At 44.4% G+C, this 18,314-nt stretch overlaps 1 long non-coding RNA gene across 1 annotated transcript in view; it reads right to left on the reverse strand.

Annotated features, from left to right (window-relative positions):
• The window catches only part of LOC134981036 (uncharacterized), a 68,869-nt gene extending 51,538 nt beyond the window's left edge, over positions 1-17,331 (reverse strand). The window contains exon 1 of the long non-coding RNA XR_010190505.1: positions 17,261-17,331. This is a non-coding gene — a long non-coding RNA (uncharacterized LOC134981036). The remainder of the gene's footprint in view (positions 1-17,260) is intronic.
• Between the last annotated feature and the right edge of the window lie 983 nt (positions 17,332-18,314).

Below are 18,314 nucleotides of genomic sequence, written 5' to 3' on the forward strand. Positions count from 1 at the left end.
TTAGTTTCAATAATTTCCTCCTCCCATTTCCCTAGATAGAGGTTTGAGAAACTTGGCGCATAAGGCTTCCCCATCGCTGTCCCACATTGTTGAATATAAAACTGGTCATTAAATAGAAAGTAATTATTCTTTAAGACAAATATAATACAATCCAAAATAAAACTTCCTTTGATATTCACTTAGGGCTTCATCTTTGTCAAGGTAGTATTTAACAGCTTCCACACCTTTTTGGTGGGGGATGCTGGTGTTCAGTGACTCTACATCTATTGTACACCAGCTATACCCCACATTCCATTCAAAACTGTCTAAACATTTTAAAATAGCGGTTGAATCTTTAACATACGAATTAAGATCGATTACATATTTTTTAATATAAATGTCAACAAATTCAAACAGTCTGGCAGTGGCGGATTCCATCCCAGATATTATAGGACACCCAGGGGGGATTTTTTTGCCTCTTATGAATCTTTGGCAAATGATAAAACAAAGATATTCGTGGGTGTGGATTATAAATATATATATATATATATATATATATATATATATTCCTCCCGATTAATACAACTTCTTTCTATTCCATTATCTAAGAGTACTTTCAACTCATCTACTATTCTTCCGCTGGGATCAGCGTGAAGCTTAGCATATGTAGCTAAATCACTCAATCTCAGGGATTCCTCCATATAATCCTTTTTATTTACAATACCAATACCCCCACCTTTGTCAGCCATCTTTATTATAACTTCATGATTATCCCCCAAGGTTTTGATAGCATTCCTTTCCCCTTTGTCTAAATTATCTTTTCTCTTTGAATTATCTTTTTTTTGTTAAATCTGTTTATTTTGTTTTTGTCATATAACATTGTACATAATACAAACGCAATCAGGTAGTGATCGCAAGAGAAGAACCGAATAGAAATACGTACACATCAATACCAATAGGTTGAAAGCTACTAAAGTAGGGAACCATAGGCATAAGTGGTAGACCAATAAACAGTATTATATACCAGGGGCTTAAAACCAACATCAGAATATAGAGATACCAAGTTTTTAAGTGAATGACCAGGAACTATAAGGGCGATACAACCAAAAACATATGCCAAGGTATCACAGTAATAGCAGCATAAAATGGTGTGTACAAACAATGAGACAATCTTTTACAAGTAAACAGTGTAGAACATGAAATAACACTAACAGTATCACATCATTAGAAGAAAAGAAGAAGAAAGAAGAAGAAAGGAGAGAAAAAGACAAGGGAAAAAGAAAAGAAAAAAAAAGTAGGGGAAAGGGATGTAGGAACACACATGAGGAGAGATGGGGAGGGAGGTTGAGGATGCCATATATCATGAGATTGTAATTAGTACTTCAATATAAATTCAGAGAGTGTAGTTAATGCAAAATAATTGTCACAACTGAGGGCTGGTGCTGACTAGGGGGAAGCCTCAGTTGTAGGGGCTGAGGTATATGTGTACCTGGGAGGCAGTACAGGGTTCTTGGACATGCAGGGAACCTTTAGAACAAATGCCCGAAGGCGTGACCAAGACAACTTTGTAAAAAGTATAAAGAGTTTATTAAACACAGTTCGGAGGAATACTGATGAGAGAAAACCGATGGTGACTTGAGATCAATGGCGGAACACCGATGGTGGAACACCGATGGTGACTGGAGATCGATGGCGGAACACAGATGGTGACTGGAGATCGATGACGGAACACCGATGGTTACTTGGGATCGATGGCGGAACACAGATGGTGACTAGGGATCAATGGCGGAACACCGATGGTGACTAGAGATCGATAACTGAACACCGATGGTGACTGGAGATCGATGACTGAACACCGATGGTTACTTGGGATCGATGGCGGAACACCGATGGTTACTGGCAGGGCAGAGCACCGCTGGAAGCTGGAAGCCGGTGTCGGATAACTGCCAGTCACAGGGTGCAATGATGAGACACTGCAGAGTCAGGCTGTACTGCAGAGAAAGTCCATGGGAGGACTGCACACTGGAATCACTGAAGACAATTGAAGCACTGACATCTTTCCACTCCAGGAACAGGATATTTATACCTGCTGGGAAGCAGGGATAGGCTGGCTGATTAAGCAGAGTCTAGAGTGCAGCTGCTGGATAACTAGGCTGAGACCAGAGTGCAGCTGATAAGCTGAAATGTAACATGTGACAAGGAAAACATGGCTGCGCCCATGTTAGCTTTTGGAGGGAAAGATTGTTTGTAACTTGAATGTGAGCTTAACCATGAAGCTGCCAGAATCACAGTAAAGAGATATGAGACAATGAGATGCAGCGTGCTGCACACAGACAGTGCAGATGGAATCCAGGCTTGGAACGCTGGGACAGTCTCAGGAGGCATTTGGAAGGTAAATACTGATAAGGAATTACCTGGATCGTGACAATAATATAGGAATGCAAGGGGGAGGAGTATCACAACGCAGAGTCTTCCAAAAGTTTGCTATGAAGGAACCATTCAGTATGCTCAAGGACTTTAAAAATTTGAGTCTGTGTGGACTGATCCTGCAAATCAATATAGAGACCCCACTTTTTATAAAAAGACTTGACACCGGTTTCTATATTAACCTGGGCTGATTTTCTGTTATAATATAATATTTGTAAAAGTTTGCCATGAACCTCCACCAGAGTGGGTGAGGATGATGAAAGCCAGGGAGACAAAAACATTTTTTTGGAGACCCGTACTAGGACAGTGAGAAATGGTAGGAACTGTCGTTTCCCAGTACCCAGTTCCCATTCTGAAAATTTCGCACAAATAGCAAGATAAGGGAGTCGCCATCCCTCGTACATGGAGTAATTGGTTAATATATGCCACCATTTTATGACAGAATCGCCGGATCAAACCACACTCCCAAAACATATGATAAAAGGAAGCTATGCTTATATGACATTTAGGGCATTCCCCAGATTTTGCGGGGTTAAATGTAGCATGTTGTATGGGAGAGATATAGGTGTATATTTAATTAGGGTCGAATACTGCCGTCTGTCGAAAAGACGGCAGTTTTCGACTTTTTAAGGTCGAATAGTGATTCGACCTATTCAAGCCCTGCAGTTTTTATTCGACAAGACGTGGAATTCGACTTGTCGCATAGTACGTGAATCGGCGGAATAGCTGCCGATTCACGTACTTTGGAGTGAAACGGGGCCAAATTCGACAGGATTTGGCCCCGTTTCCAACCATCTCAGTCCGACATAAAAAAATGTCGGACTGAGATGTGGGACCCAGAGGAGGAGAGTGGGGGGGAGCCGCGGGGAGATGGGGGACAGCCGCGGACATACAGGGGAGAGCAGTACTACAGCACAGCGCTGCAGCAGGATGTCTCACAGCCGCGCATGGCAGCGTCTACCCGGCTCCAGCAAGTGAGGTCACGCTTGCTGGAGCTGGGTGGACACTGCCGTGAGGTCTGACGGCTATGAGACATCCTTCTGCAGCACTACTGTAGTGCTGCTCTCCTCCATCTGCCCGCGGCTGTCCCCACTAGTCTCCCCGTGCCTCCCCTCCCACCTCTCCTCCACTGGGTACCTCAGCTCTCCTCCACTGGGTACCTCATCTCAATTTGACTTTTTTTTTTTTTCAGTGAGAAGTCTATCCCATCTGTCATCTGTCGATGCAGATGTCAAAATGGAATAAATCTGTCCAATATGTGTTGAACTTGGGCCAGATTTAGGAGTGTTAAGTGACACCAGTAATGGGTTAGGGGAAATGGAAGGTTCTTGCGATATAGTGCGCAAGCGAGAGACTGTATCTAGATAATGTCGTGTCTGCAAATACATGAAAAAATGGGAATATGGGAGGTCAAATTTCTCTCGTAAAATTGAGAATGGGAGTATTGAGACCCCTGGTCAAACACTTTGGAAGAATTAGACAGGGCCTTCTCTTTCCAGAGGTGGTAATTAGGATTCATGAGAGATGGAGGGATAGCCGGGTTACCCCATAATAGGATACATGCTGAAACCATGGGTTTGCATTTAAATTTCTTGTGTAAGGATCGCCATGTATAGTAAATATCATGAAAAAGGTGGGTCGGAATCGAGGAGGGTTTGGATAATAAGAGCGCTCCCGGAGAAAAGGGTGCGAAGAGGGACTCATCCAGAGTCGAGTCAGTAAAGAGCTCCCGGTCATACAACCAATCAGCAGCACATGCTGACCAATTAGCAGTGATCGGCAGCATGGCAATCAGTAGGGGAGAGTGCAAGGAGGCAGAGGGACCTTACAGTCCCTCCGACAGCTGCAGCAGGGGGGAAGTTTCCCTTCCCTGCCGCTGCTAACACTGTTTATCTGACTGGTCGTATCCTGTGTGACCATCTAAAAATAAGACACTTCCAGGCATGGTCACAACTGATGCGACCATGCCAGGCAAGTGGTTAAGGCAAAGAAGAAGAAAAAAAAAGACAATATTTTAGATGCTGTAATCATGATTTTAATTTATTATTTTGGATCAAATTCTTCATTTTGATATGCAGAAGGTACCCTATAAAAGTGTGGAGACTGAGAGTTTATTTATATTTATTTAATATAAATTTAGTTAATTTGTAATTATTATGAATAGAATTTATCCAGAAAGTATTCACAGCTCTTCACTTTTTCCACATTTTGTTATGTTACAGTCTTATTTCAATCTGGAATAAATTTATTTTTCCCCTCACAATTCTACACACAATACCCCATAATAAAAACATGAAAAAGTTTTTTCTAGATTTTTGCAAATCTATTAAAAATAAAAAACTAAAAGAAATCACATGTATATAAGTATTCACAGCCTTTGATCAATAGTTTGTTGATGCACCTTTGGCAGCAATTACAGCCTCAAGTCTTTTTGAATGGGATGCCACAAGCTTGGCACACCTATCTTTGGGCATCCTCTCAAGCTCTATCAGGTTGGAAAGCATCGATGCACAGCCATTTTCAGATCTCTCCAGAGATGTTCAATCGGATTCAAGTCTAGGCTCTGGCTGGGCCACTCAAGGACATTCACAGAGTTGTCCAGAAGCCACTCCTTGAACGGTCATTCCAGTCTGAGGTCAAGAGCGCTCGGGAGCAGGTTTTCTTCCAGGATGTCTCTGTACATTGCTGCATGCATCTTTTCCCTAGTTCCAGCCACTGAAAAACATCCCCACAGCATGATGCTGCCACCATCATGCTTCGCTGTAGGGATGGTATTGGCCTGGTGATGAGCGATGCCTGGTTTCCTCCAAACATGACGCCTGGAATTAATGCCAAAGAGTTCAATCTTTGTCTACTCAGACCAGAGAATTTTGTTTATAATGGTCTGAGTGTCCTTCAGGTGCATTTTGGTAAACTCCAGGTGGGCTGCCATGTGCTTTTTTACTAAGGAGTAGCTTCCGTCTGGCCACTCTACCATACAGCCCTGATAGGTTTATTGCTGCAGAGATGGTGTCCTTCTGGAATGTTCTCCTCTCTCCACAGAGGAATGCTATAGTTCTGACAGAGTGACCATCGGGTTCTTGGTCACCTCTCTGACTAGAGCCCTTCTCCCCTGATTGCTCAGTCTAGATGGTTTGGCCAGCTCCAGGAATAGTCCTGATGGTTCCAAACTTTTTCCATTTACGGATGATGGAGGTCACTGTGCTCATTGGGACCTTCAAATAGTGGTAATTGCTCAATTATTCCTGGAGATAATTATATATCAGGAACTATAATAGGGGGGGTCACAAACAAACAGCAGACAGAGAGGAGGGTGCTTCCCCCCTGGTATCTCCCCAGCACACTAAAAATTACCTGTGACAATACCTGAACCTATCTGGTAATAGAATTTCAGAGAAATTGGTCACATGTGTTTGCAAAGACATGTTTAGCTGCTGGCCGCGTCAAGGCTTCTCTGATATCAGCAGTCCTAACACTACATAATGGCACTTACCACATAGGGCCATGTGATTTGTCTACAGTAAGGCCTTACGATAAAAGCTCATACTAAAACACATCCAGACAGAGGGCTAACTTACCTGCTAGATGCTGTAAGAAAAATATCAATTAAATCAAATGAAGCTGCTCAGACCAGTTTGTTCATTTAGACCCTGGGGGCTAAGTGTGTCCAATAAAAAGATTCACTTAACCTCCCGCTGCAACAACATCTTAGACGTATAACCACCGCTGGTAAGTGGGGGAATATGGTCAACAATTTTGTGTCTAATAGAGGTTAGTGAGTGTCCAGCCAGAGAAAAGTGTCTTGCCACCGGCTTGTCACTATTACCAGAAAGCACCGCCTCCTGTATAACATATCTATGCTTGCCCATCCTTACTTTAAATAGGCACTCTGTTTTGCCTATGCACAGTAGTATTTACTACAGTGGCAAACCAGAGCATAAATCACAAACTTAGAAGTGCATGATAATCTGTGTTTTATCTTAAAGATTTTACCAGAACAGGGATTTTTAATTATGTCACCAGTAAGCATGTGACACACCCCGTACATTTGAAACATCCATTTTTCGGTGGCCCAAGAAAAGTGGTTCTTGTCTTTTTTCCCCAAATGCGGCGATATCGTTATGAACAACATAATCACGTATATTTCTGCCTCTTGAGTAGCAGCACATAATACATTTCTGCTACATACTAGGAAGATCAGTGTCTATGATGGGCCAGTTAGATCAAACTGCTTTCCTGGCCTTATTACTTGCTACATTGTAGCGGTATATAATTTGAGGCTTTTTGTTTTTAGCTTTTATTATTTTAATTTTACACTGGAGCAGACCCCCTGGATGGGTGGACAAATCACCCCTTTCATATACAGCAAGCAGAGAGAGCACCCCTTTTTCAGATACAGCAGACAAAGAGAGCACCCCTTTCAGATACAGCAGAAAGAAGGAGCACCCCTTTTTCAGATAGAGCAGACAGAGAGAGTCCCTTTCAGATACAGCAGACAACGCAGTGACAGTACTGGAGATCGACACATACGTCCAGTACACTCTCCACAGCCGGAGTGAAGATTTCGCCGATGCACAGGACTTATATTGAATTCAAAACATGCGAGAATCTGACAGCAGGAAGATGACATTCAGCCTCGTTGAACACCGGCGATTACAGTGTCGCACAAATTAATCAGAAATATATATAATAATTACACACTGCAGTTGACTACACTGACAGCATTGCACAATGCGTTTATGAGTAGGAAATAATATACTGCAGTCAGACTAGTAGTGTCACAGTACTTGTGAAAATAAATAAAAAAAATTGAATAGTATACTGGGGTACAGCACAAACAAATATTATATATATTATAATTTTAGGCTTTTTGTTTTTAGCTGTTATTATTTTAATTGTGCACTGGGGTGGAGCCCCTGGATGGACAGACAGATCTCCCAAATGTCTACGATCTTAAATTTGTTTGGGTATGAAATCCTGGTGGTCGGGGTACTGGTGCTCAGAATCATGACAGCCGAATATCAAAGCTCAGAATGTGGAGGATCCTCATGAGTATACAGCAGACAGAGAATCCCTTTCAAATACATAATAGAAATATGTTTTTGGCTTTGGATCCCACACAGATATGGTATCCGTTCACATGGTCGACCATGTTATGGTCGACAGTCAGTAGGTCGACCACTATTGGTCGACATTGACATGGTCGACATGGAAACATGGTCGACACATGAAAATAGTCGACACGTGAAAGATCGACATATGAAAAGGTCGACATGAGTTTAACTTTTTTTTCTTTTGGGGAACTTTTCCATACTTTACGATCCACATGGACTACGATTGGAACGGTAAAGTGTGCCGAGTGAAGCGGTAGCGGAGCGAAGGCACCATGCGAGGGGACGCGGTGCACTAATTGGGGTTCCCAGTCACTTTACGCAAAAAAACGACACCAAAAAAAGTTAAAAAGCTCATGTCGACCTTTTCATATGTCGACCTTTCATGTGTAGACCATTTTCATGTGTCGACCATGTGTCCATGTCAATGTCGACAAATAGTGGTCGACCTAATGACTGTCAACCATAACATGGTCGACCATTCATACCGGAACCCACAGATATACAGCAGTAGTGTACAGCAGTACTGGTAGTCATCACTGAGTGACGCACCAATAGAAATGTATTTTTTGCTCTGGATCACACACAGAGGATATATAGCAGTAGTGTACGGCAGTATACAGCCCCTCCATTCCAAGGAGGGGGGGTGGCTAGACCAGAGAGCCGGAGGCTGCGCTGCATACAGCCTACTCAGCCCTCTGTGTGACAGGACCAGCCCAACAGCACATCGGCCCTTCTGGCATTTGCCAGATGGGCTGTCCGGCCCTCATGGAAGATAACTGTCACAACTGAGGGCCTGAGCTGACGGGAGGCAGCCTCAGTTGTAGGGGCTGAGATGTACCGGAACCTGGGAGGTTGTATCAGACCCCTGGACATGTAAGTAACATAAATAATAACTGCCCGAAGGCGTGACCACGACAACTTGGATAAAAGTCAATGATGTTTATTATGACAACTCCGCAACACAGCAGCAGTAAAAGAAAACGTAAAAGTCAGCAAAGAATAAATACAGTTCCTGGGTACTACAGGATGGCAGGAGCCACAGGGCACTGGTAGTGTGAGATAGTTCTTATGATCTTCTAGATGGAAAGTCCTTACCAGGCCCGACTGTAGCAATGGAGATAACCCAGGATTGTGCCAGCTGGTGTTCCAGGAAAAGCTGGGTTGCTGAAGATAAAACAGCTGCTGTGGATACTGGCTGGAACCAGACTGTTGTTAGCACGGAGTGGATACTGGCTGGAACCAGTTAAATAATAAATGAACTTGGGAGCGATGAAATATGAACTGAAATGTAGAACTTGAGAGCAGAGAAATAATAATACCGGTGGAGAGTGGTAAAGTAGAAAGGACACCGGCCCTTTAAGGGAAGCTGTACTCTGCTGGAAGCTGAGCTGGAAGCAGGTAATGTTGTAGCTGGAAACAGATGAATCCACAATGGATTGGAGAGTCAGGCTACACCGCAGGTGGAATGCTGGTGCGGGTCTCTATGGTGGAAGTCTTGAGACAGGAGCTGGAACCTGGAAGACAATCACAGGAGAGAGACAAACAGGAACTAGGTTTGACAACCAAAGCACTGACGCCTTCCTTGCTCAGGCACAGTGTATTTATACCTGCAGCAAGGAAGGGATTGGCTAGGCAATTATGCAGATTATCAATACTGAGAACAGATTGGTGGAAATGATCAGCTGACAGAATCCAAGATGGCTGCGCCCATGCAGACACTTGGAGGGAAGTTTGGTTTGTAATCCATGTGGTAATGAAAACAGTAATGGCGGCGCCGGCCACCGGAGACAGGAGGCGCCAGGCTGACAGATGCACATCCAACCACGCGGACACAGTGGAGGCCGCGGCTGACGTAATCGCCACTCAGACACTCTGCATGCAGAAGTTCAGGGACGGCGGCGGAGGCCGCGGGAGATGCCATGCCAGGTGTAATATGGCGTTTACTGTGACAGCGTCCCAGAGTGACAGGAGAGGATACAGGAATGTACACATCAGGATAACAGATGGGATCCGGTCCTGGAGCGCTGAGCCAGCCTTAGGAGGCATCTGATGGGTAAGAAATGGCGTCCAGATACCCGGCTCGTGACAGCACCCCCCCCTTTAGGAGTGGCCCCAGGACACTTCTTTGGCTTTTGAGGAAACTTGGAATGGAATCTCCGGACCAAGGCAGGAGCATGGACATCAGAAGCATTGGTCCATGAACGTTCCTCAGGACCATAACCCTTCCAGTCAATAAGATATTGTAGTGGACAGTAACGGTGACGTGAGTCCAGGATCTTGGCCACTTCATACTCAACGCCTCGTTGAGTTTGGACTTTCGGAGTTGGAGGAAGTGAGGAATGAAACCGATTCAAGATCAGCGGTTTCAACAGGGAAACATGGAATGTCCTGGGTATTTTTAAGAAGGGAGGCAACTGGAGTCTGTAAGCAACAGGATTGATGACTTGTTCAATCTTGAAAGGACCGATATAGCGAGGTGCAAACTTCATACTGGGAACTCTTAACCTCAAATTCTTCGTGGATAACCATACCCGATCACCCACCTTGAGAGCAGGAACTGCTCGACGCTTCTTATCCGCAAACTTCTTGTACCTGAACGATGCCTTGAGCAGAGCTGATCGTACGCTCTTCCAGATATTGGCAAACTGATGCAAGGTGATATCCACTGCGGGAACAGAAGTTGCTGGAAGCGGTTGGAACTCAGGGACTTTAGGGTGGAATCCAAAGTTAGTGAAGAATGGTGTTGAAGCAGATGAAGAATGATACTGGTTGTTATGACAGAACTCGGCCCAGGGAAGTAATTGAACCCAGTCATCTTGAGAGGAGGACACATAGATGCGGAGGAAGGCCTCCAAGTCCTGATTCACCCTCTCGGTTTGACCATTGGTCTGAGGATGGTAAGCCGTGGAAAACTTTAGCTTGACTTGGAGGACTTGACATAAACTTCGCCAGAATTTGGCTGTGAATTGAACTCCTCGATCAGAGATAATTTCTTCAGGAAGACCGTGGAGTCGGAAGATCTCTTGTATGAATACTTGAGCCAACTTGGAAGCTGACGGAAGACCGGTGAGAGGAATGAAGTGTGCCATCTTGGTGAACCGGTCAACTACCACCCAGATGGTATTTAACTTGTTGCACATGGGTAAGTCTGTAATGAAATCCATCGACAAGTGGGTCCATGGTCGACGGGGAACGGATAGTGGAACCAGTTGCCCCGCAGGCGACTGGCGGGATACTTTATGTTGGGCACACTTTGGGCAAGATGCAATAAACTCCAAGACGTCCTTTTTCAGAGTTGGCCACCAATAGGACCTAGAGATAAACTCCAGGGTTTTTTGGATACCTGTATGTCCGGCAAAACGGGAAGCATGGGCCCAATGCATGAGCTTCTTCCTTAACATCGGCTTCACAAAACTTTTCCCTGATGGGGGCGTAGAGTCCATCCCTACCGTGGAGAATGCCAACGGATTTATAATAGGATGCTTGTCTGAAGACTCTGACTCATTTTCTTGCTCCCATGAGCGGGAAAGGGCATCGGCCTTGCGATTCTGAGAGCCCGGACAGAACTGGAGTTTAAAGTCGAACCTGGAAAAGAAAAGTGCCCATCTGGCCTGACGAGGGTTGAGACATTGTGCGCCCTTCAGGTATAAAAGGTTCTTGTGGTCTGTAAGTATGGTGATTGAATGAGAAGCTCCCTCCAACAGATACCTCCACTCTTCTAGAGCGAGCTTGATGGCTAGCAACTCCTGGTCGCCAATGGCATAGTTGCGCTCAGCTGGGGAGAACTTCCGGGAGAAGAAACTGCAAGGGTGTAAATGGCCATCTTTAGCCCTCTGAGATAACACCGCTCCTACTCCAACGGAGGAGGCATCCACCTCTAAGATGAAAGGAGAGTCGATGTCAGGCTGTTTCAGAACAGGCGCAGAGATGAACCTTTGTTTTAAAAGATGAAATGCTTGCATGGCTTCTTCAGACCACTTGGACGGGTTAGCACCCTTCTTAGTGAAAGCAGTAATAGGCGCCACAATGGTGGAAAAGTCTCGTATAAACTTTCTGTAATAGTTGGCGAACCCTAAGAACCTCTGGACCCCTTTGAGGGTTAAGGGTACCGGCCAATTTTGGATTGCTTGTAGTTTCTCAGGATCCATCTCTAGTCCGGAACCGGACACAATGTACCCTAGAAACGGAATGGACTTGACTTCAAAGACGCATTTTTCTAATTTGCAATAGAGATGATTGACACGGAGACGGGACAGAACCTCTTTAACCCAAAAACGATGTTCCTCTAAATCGTTGGCAAAAATGAGGATATCGTCTAGATAGACCACGACATGACGGTATAGAATGTCTCTGAAGATCTCATTGACAAAATGCTGGAAGACAGCTGGAGCATTGCTCAATCCGAAGGGCATGACGAGGTACTCATAATGTCCGTCACGGGTGTTAAAGGCGGTCTTCCACTCGTCACCCTCACGGATCCGGATGAGATTGTATGCACCTCGCAAGTCCAGCTTTGTAAAGATGGTAGCTCCGCTAACTCTGTCAAAGAGCTCAGTAATCAGGGGTAAAGGATAACGGTTCTTGATGGTAATGTCGTTCAAACCTCTGTAGTCGATGCACGGCCGCAGACCACCATCTTTCTTTTTTACAAAAAAGAAGCCTGCGCCGGCTGGAGAAGAAGAAGGTCGAATGAACCCCTTTGCTAGGTTCTCTTTAATATATTCCTCCATAGAATGCGTCTCAGGCAGAGACAACGGATAAGTTCGGCCTCGAGGTGGAACCTTCCCTGGAACGAGATCAATCGGACAGTCCCATTCTCTATGAGGAGGAAGGATATCAGCAGAAGCTTTACTGAACACATCCGTGAAATCTTGATATGGAGGAGGTGGAACATCAGACGACCTGGGGGAGGAAGAACAGACAGGCAATACTTTAAACAAACATGTCTCAGCACAGGAGGAACCCCATGCCAGGATTTGCGTAGTCGTCCAATCAATTGTAGGATTGTGAAGACGGAGCCATGGAAGGCCCAGGACCACAGGATGTGTGGCTCTTGGAATCACTAAAAAAGAAATAAGTTCGGAATGAAGAACTCCCACTCTCAGACGAACTGGTAGAGTCCTTAAAGAAATAACTGCATCAAAAATTTTGCTGCCATCCACGGCAGTTAAAGAAATGGACGAAGGAAGTCTCTCGGTGGGTAGGGACCACCGTTTAACATAGGCTTCGGTAAAAAAGTTCCCAGCTGCTCCGGAATCAAGGAGGGCAATGACGTTCCAATAACGTTGAGCAACTTGAAGCGAGACTGGGAGATTACAATCTTGAGAAGATGGAGAGGAGATCATTACTCCTAGCCGGCCCTCTCCTTGGCGAGCTAGGATTTGGAGTTTCCCGGACGTTTGGGACAGGCATTAATGGTGTGAGACGGAGCTGCACAATAGAGACAGAGAAACTCGGAGAGACGTCTTCGGCGCTCAGCAGGAGTTAAACGGGAACGGCCAAGTTGCATGGGCTCATCTTTAGATGGTGACAGTTGACGAGGAGGAGGAGCAGAAGATTTTGGAGCAGATGATCTTCCACGCTCAGTTGCTCTCTCTCTGAAACGTAAATCAACTTTCATGCAGAGTGAGATTAGCTCATCTAACTTAGAAGGTAAGTCTCTGGTAGCTAACTCATCTTTAATACGCTCAGATAAGCCATGCCAGAATGCAGCATACAGGGCCTCGTCGTACCATGCCAGTTCGGACGCCAGGATCTGGAACTGTATCAGATATTGTCCTACAGTACGTGACCCCTGGCGTAAACGGAGAATCTCGGATGAAGCTGAGGTTACCCGGCCTGGCTCGTCGAAGATGCGCCTGAATGTTGACACGAAGGCAGTGTAGGAAGATAGCAGGGTGTCGGACCTCTCCCATAACGGTGATGCCCAATCAAGGGCTGAGCCACTGAGAAGAGAAATAATGTAGGCAATTTTTGTACGGTCACTGGGAAAATTGCCAGGTTGTAGCTCAAACTGAATCTCACACTGGTTGAGAAATCCCCTGCAGAATCTTGGAGATCCGTCAAATTTTGCTGGCGTTGGAAGATGAAGACGTGGAGCAGAAATGGGTAAGGTGGGTGGGGTTATAGCTGGAGTCACTGTGGTTGACGCACCAGACGCGCCTGATCCACGGAGAGTTGTCTGAATCCCATCCAGCCGAGTAGAGAGATCCTGGAGACAGCGGATGATGTGGCCCTGTGCAGCCTCCTGATGTTCTAGTCGGGCTGCCAGTTCTTGCATCGGCCTGGCCGCTTGATCCTGGTCTCCGGCTGGATTCATTAGGTCAGTGCTTACTGTCACAACTGAGGGCCTGAGCTGACGGGAGGCAGCCTCAGTTGTAGGGGCTGAGATGTACCGGAACCTGGGAGGTTGTATCAGACCCCTGGACATGTAAGTAACATAAATAATAACTGCCCGAAGGCGTGACCACGACAACTTGGATAAAAGTCAATGATGTTTATTATGACAACTCCGCAACACAGCAGCAGTAAAAGAAAACGTAAAAGTCAGCAAAGAATAAATACAGTTCCTGGGTACTACAGGATGGCAGGAGCCACAGGGCACTGGTAGTGTGAGATAGTTCTTATGATCTTCTAGATGGAAAGTCCTTACCAGGCCCGACTGTAGCAATGGAGATAACCCAGGATTGTGCCAGCTGGTGTTCCAGGAAAAGCTGGGTTGCTGAAGATAAAACAGCTGCTGTGGATACTGGCTGGAACCAGACTGTTGTTAGCACGGAGTGGATACTGGCTGGAACCAGTTAAATAATAAATGAACTTGGGAGCGATGAAATATGAACTGAAATGTAGAACTTGAGAGCGGAGAAATAATAATACCGGTGGAGAGTGGTAAAGTGTAGAAAGGACACCGGCCCTTTAAGGGAAGCTGTACTCTGCTGGAAGCTGAGCTGGAAGCAGGTAATGTTGTAGCTGGAAACAGATGAATCCACAATGGATTGGAGAGTCAGGCTACACCGCAGGTGGAATGCTGGTGCGGGTCTCTATGGTGGAAGTCTTGAGACAGGAGCTGGAACCTGGAAGACAATCACAGGAGAGAGACAAACAGGAACTAGGTTTGACAACCAAAGCACTGACGCCTTCCTTGCTCAGGCACAGTGTATTTATACCTGCAGCAAGGAAGGGATTGGCTAGGCAATTATGCAGATTATCAATACTGAGAACAGATTGGTGGAAATGATCAGCTGACAGAATCCAAGATGGCTGCGCCCATGCAGACACTTGGAGGGAAGTTTGGTTTGTAATCCATGTGGTAATGAAAACAGTAATGGCGGCGCCGGCCACCGGAGACAGGAGGCGCCAGGCTGACAGATGCACATCCAACCACGCGGACACAGTGGAGGCCGCGGCTGACGTAATCGCCACTCAGACACTCTGCATGCAGAAGTTCAGGGACGGCGGCGGAGGCCGCGGGAGATGCCATGCCAGGTGTAATATGGCGTTTACTGTGACAGCGTCCCAGAGTGACAGGAGAGGATACAGGAATGTACACATCAGGATAACAGATGGGATCCGGTCCTGGAGCGCTGAGCCAGCCTTAGGAGGCATCTGATGGGTAAGAAATGGCGTCCAGATACCCGGCTCGTGACAATAACTCAGCAAAAAACATGGCTCAAAGTCCATGAAGCCATACTCACCAGGGAATCAGCAGGGAAACAATGGTTCATTCATTTGGCATTGACACCACAGAGCATTCATCTTGCCTCAACACTTGTGGAAATTTGAAAATCATTGTTCCAGTACTCCCAAGTGGTAGTCTTATTGTAAAGCGAGTAGACTCCTATTTCAAAACAATGGTACTTCTTACTGTTGCCTGCTAATGACTTGTGAAGAGCATACAATATACAGTTTCAACTACAGAAAGTACAAATGTACATACATAACATTGAAAAACTTATAGTATATTATAGCTTGGGTTAGAGTGAGCCCTAATTTGACATGACAAAATGTCTACGATCTTAAATTTGTTTGGGTATGAAATCCTGGTGGTCGGGGTACTGGTGCTCAGAATCATGACAGCCGAATATCAAAGCTCAGAATGTGGAGGATCCTCATGAGTATTTTTACATTACCCCTACGCCTATCCCAACCCTACCGCAACCTAACCCTAACTGTCCCCTCCCACTGCCTAACCCTAATGGTCCAATCTCACAGCCTAACCCTTATCCATCCCCTTAGCACTGAACCGTATCCCCAATACTCACCATATACATTTACTTGTTACATCAATACATTTTACTTTTTATATTAATCAATGTTTTTCAATTTGCTTTCAAATATTGTGTCTGATTTAAAGCAATGTACTTCAGTACTCACATAATTACCAGCTATTCTTGAAACAGAACAAAGTTATGTTAGGATAGTTTTCTTTTTATTTTTTTTATTAAATAGCAAATTAAATGGATAATGAGAACTATTTAAAGTATCAATGGGAAAATTTCTCCCCTGTGTAAAATCTGCTTTTAGCACACATTATAATGAAGGGGTATATAAGGCTATTCTTACGTGGCTCTAATGTTGCGGATACTGCAACAACATATTTTATTGCTCAATCAATTTTCAGTTCTTTCTTCTGAGGAATAAACAACAGAATCTGCACCTCAAATTCATTTTCCTTCTACAATATTTTCGACAAATATATTTTTACATTGGCAATAAATTGCAATTCTAAACAAGTTAAATAAATATGTAATACTATGACGTGTATGTTCAAATCAATTCAGTTTCTCCTTAAGGTAAACTTTTACATATGATTAAAGTTAATATTAAGTAAAAAGAATACTAATACAGTAAGCAATATTGATGGAAGTAGTCATTCTTTTTTTTTTTTTTTAGGGATGAGAAACAAATACTCTAGGTTTGTGTTTCCTGCTCCATAGAAAGCAATGTACTATATTTGGTTACTAGACACCAATAGCCGAAGCGGTAAATTTACTAAAGGTTGATTATTATAACTTTTCATCTATTTTAAATCTATATAAGTCAATGTTAGGGGCTAACTCACACATTTACAAACATTTAAATATCAATAAAAAAAAATCCACCTGCATTTTAGCCCTTGAAACACAATATTTTAGATTTAGATACATTTAGATCAATTTAAAACAGGAATAATTACCCCAAACTGGTGTTATAGCTAAACACAAACAGCTGCCATAAATAATATTCTTTTCAGACATGCAACTAAATCCCAGGTTTATGCATGCGAACTCGTATATAAACCCAGGATTTCTGCATGTGTGAAAGGACACAACCCAGGAGGGTCACGGAGCTAAGACCCGAGAATTTGCCGGCTGCTAGACCTGCCAAATTCCCGGGCCACACGTCTGAAAGGGGTATCAGACACAGCTGTAAAGCAAAAAGAATGGAAAAGACGTGAAAATTGTTTGTATAAAAACATAACATCATTTTCCCATATAAAATATTTTACATGCATGGGGAAAATTGCCTCAAACAATATTGCAATGTAATATAAATGAGAAATATTATCAGTCATGCTCAGAGATGATGAGGTTAAATAATGCCACATGTTCATATAATTCCATATGTAAATGGTAATTTGTAAGGCACCACAGAGATATTTTGTGCAGCCGCATGGGTACACTTCAGGTAGTTTCTGACAATTTAATTCAGTAGAAAGATAAATATTAGTAACCTTTAGTGGCGTACTGCTGAATTCTTACCGGTAACATTGGTCCACTTCATGCTTGCCCACCTGACCCTCTCCATGAGGGAGAAAATGCTCTGTTCCTGGACTCTCCTGGTAATGTATGATTGCCATCACCTGTGGTGAGCTATTTAATTGATAAGAAAGGTGTTTCACCACAGGTGTGATGGTATATCATATATTACCAGGAAAGTCCAGGAACAGTGCATTTTCTCCCTCATGGAGGGGGTCAGGTAGGCAAGTATGGTCCACTTGTACATGTCAGAAATAACACTTTCCTCGGCTCTTATGTAGCTATATGCCTCAGACCATAGTCACAGTGCCCAGCGAATGATGCCTTTGCATGTGGTGCAATAATGCTGTTCTGTTGCCCTTGGTGATTCTTCCCAGTAGCAACTGGTCTGGTTCCCTGCATACAGTATGCTGTGCCTGGAAATCAGACTCTGTTCAACTTGATGCTTGTCCTGCAGCTATCCCCAGCTGTAGATGAAGGAGTGACTCAAATTGCAGTGCTGTGTACAGCTGCTGTTCAGGTTTGAATGGGAATGTTTGGCTTAGTCTGCAATCCGTAGAACAGAGGCTGTAGCTGCTTAAGTAATAGTATCATGTTAGAAAGTGAGTAAGGAACCCACTACGAGAGGAGAAATGATCCCTGAAATGCTCACAGCTCACCGACAGCATTCATCTTATCAGAACTATGCAGCAATCATACTGCCATCAGAACCTTCATTCAGGTGCATGAGACTATTGCTTAAGAAGCTGCAGTACAGCCTCTGTTCTACGGCTTTCAGACTAATCCAATCATTAAAACCTGAACAGCAGCTGTCCTATAGTACATACAGCACGGCAATTCGAGTGATTCCTGCATCTACAGCTCGGGATAGCTGCAGGACAAGCAGAGTCTTATTTCCAGGCACAGCATATGCAGGTAACCAGACTAGTTGGCTCCTTCTCATCAACAGGTAAACTAGAGTGACCATATAATCCCTTTTACCTGGGACGCTCATGGATTACACAGGTTCTGTGGCTGGCTGACTTCAAGCCTACATTTCAGCTGGTTTTAATCAGCC

The sequence above is a fragment of the Pseudophryne corroboree genome, chromosome 12 (genome assembly GCF_028390025.1).
Source record: "Pseudophryne corroboree isolate aPseCor3 chromosome 12, aPseCor3.hap2, whole genome shotgun sequence".
NCBI classification, from domain to species: Eukaryota; Metazoa; Chordata; class Amphibia; order Anura; family Myobatrachidae; genus Pseudophryne; species Pseudophryne corroboree.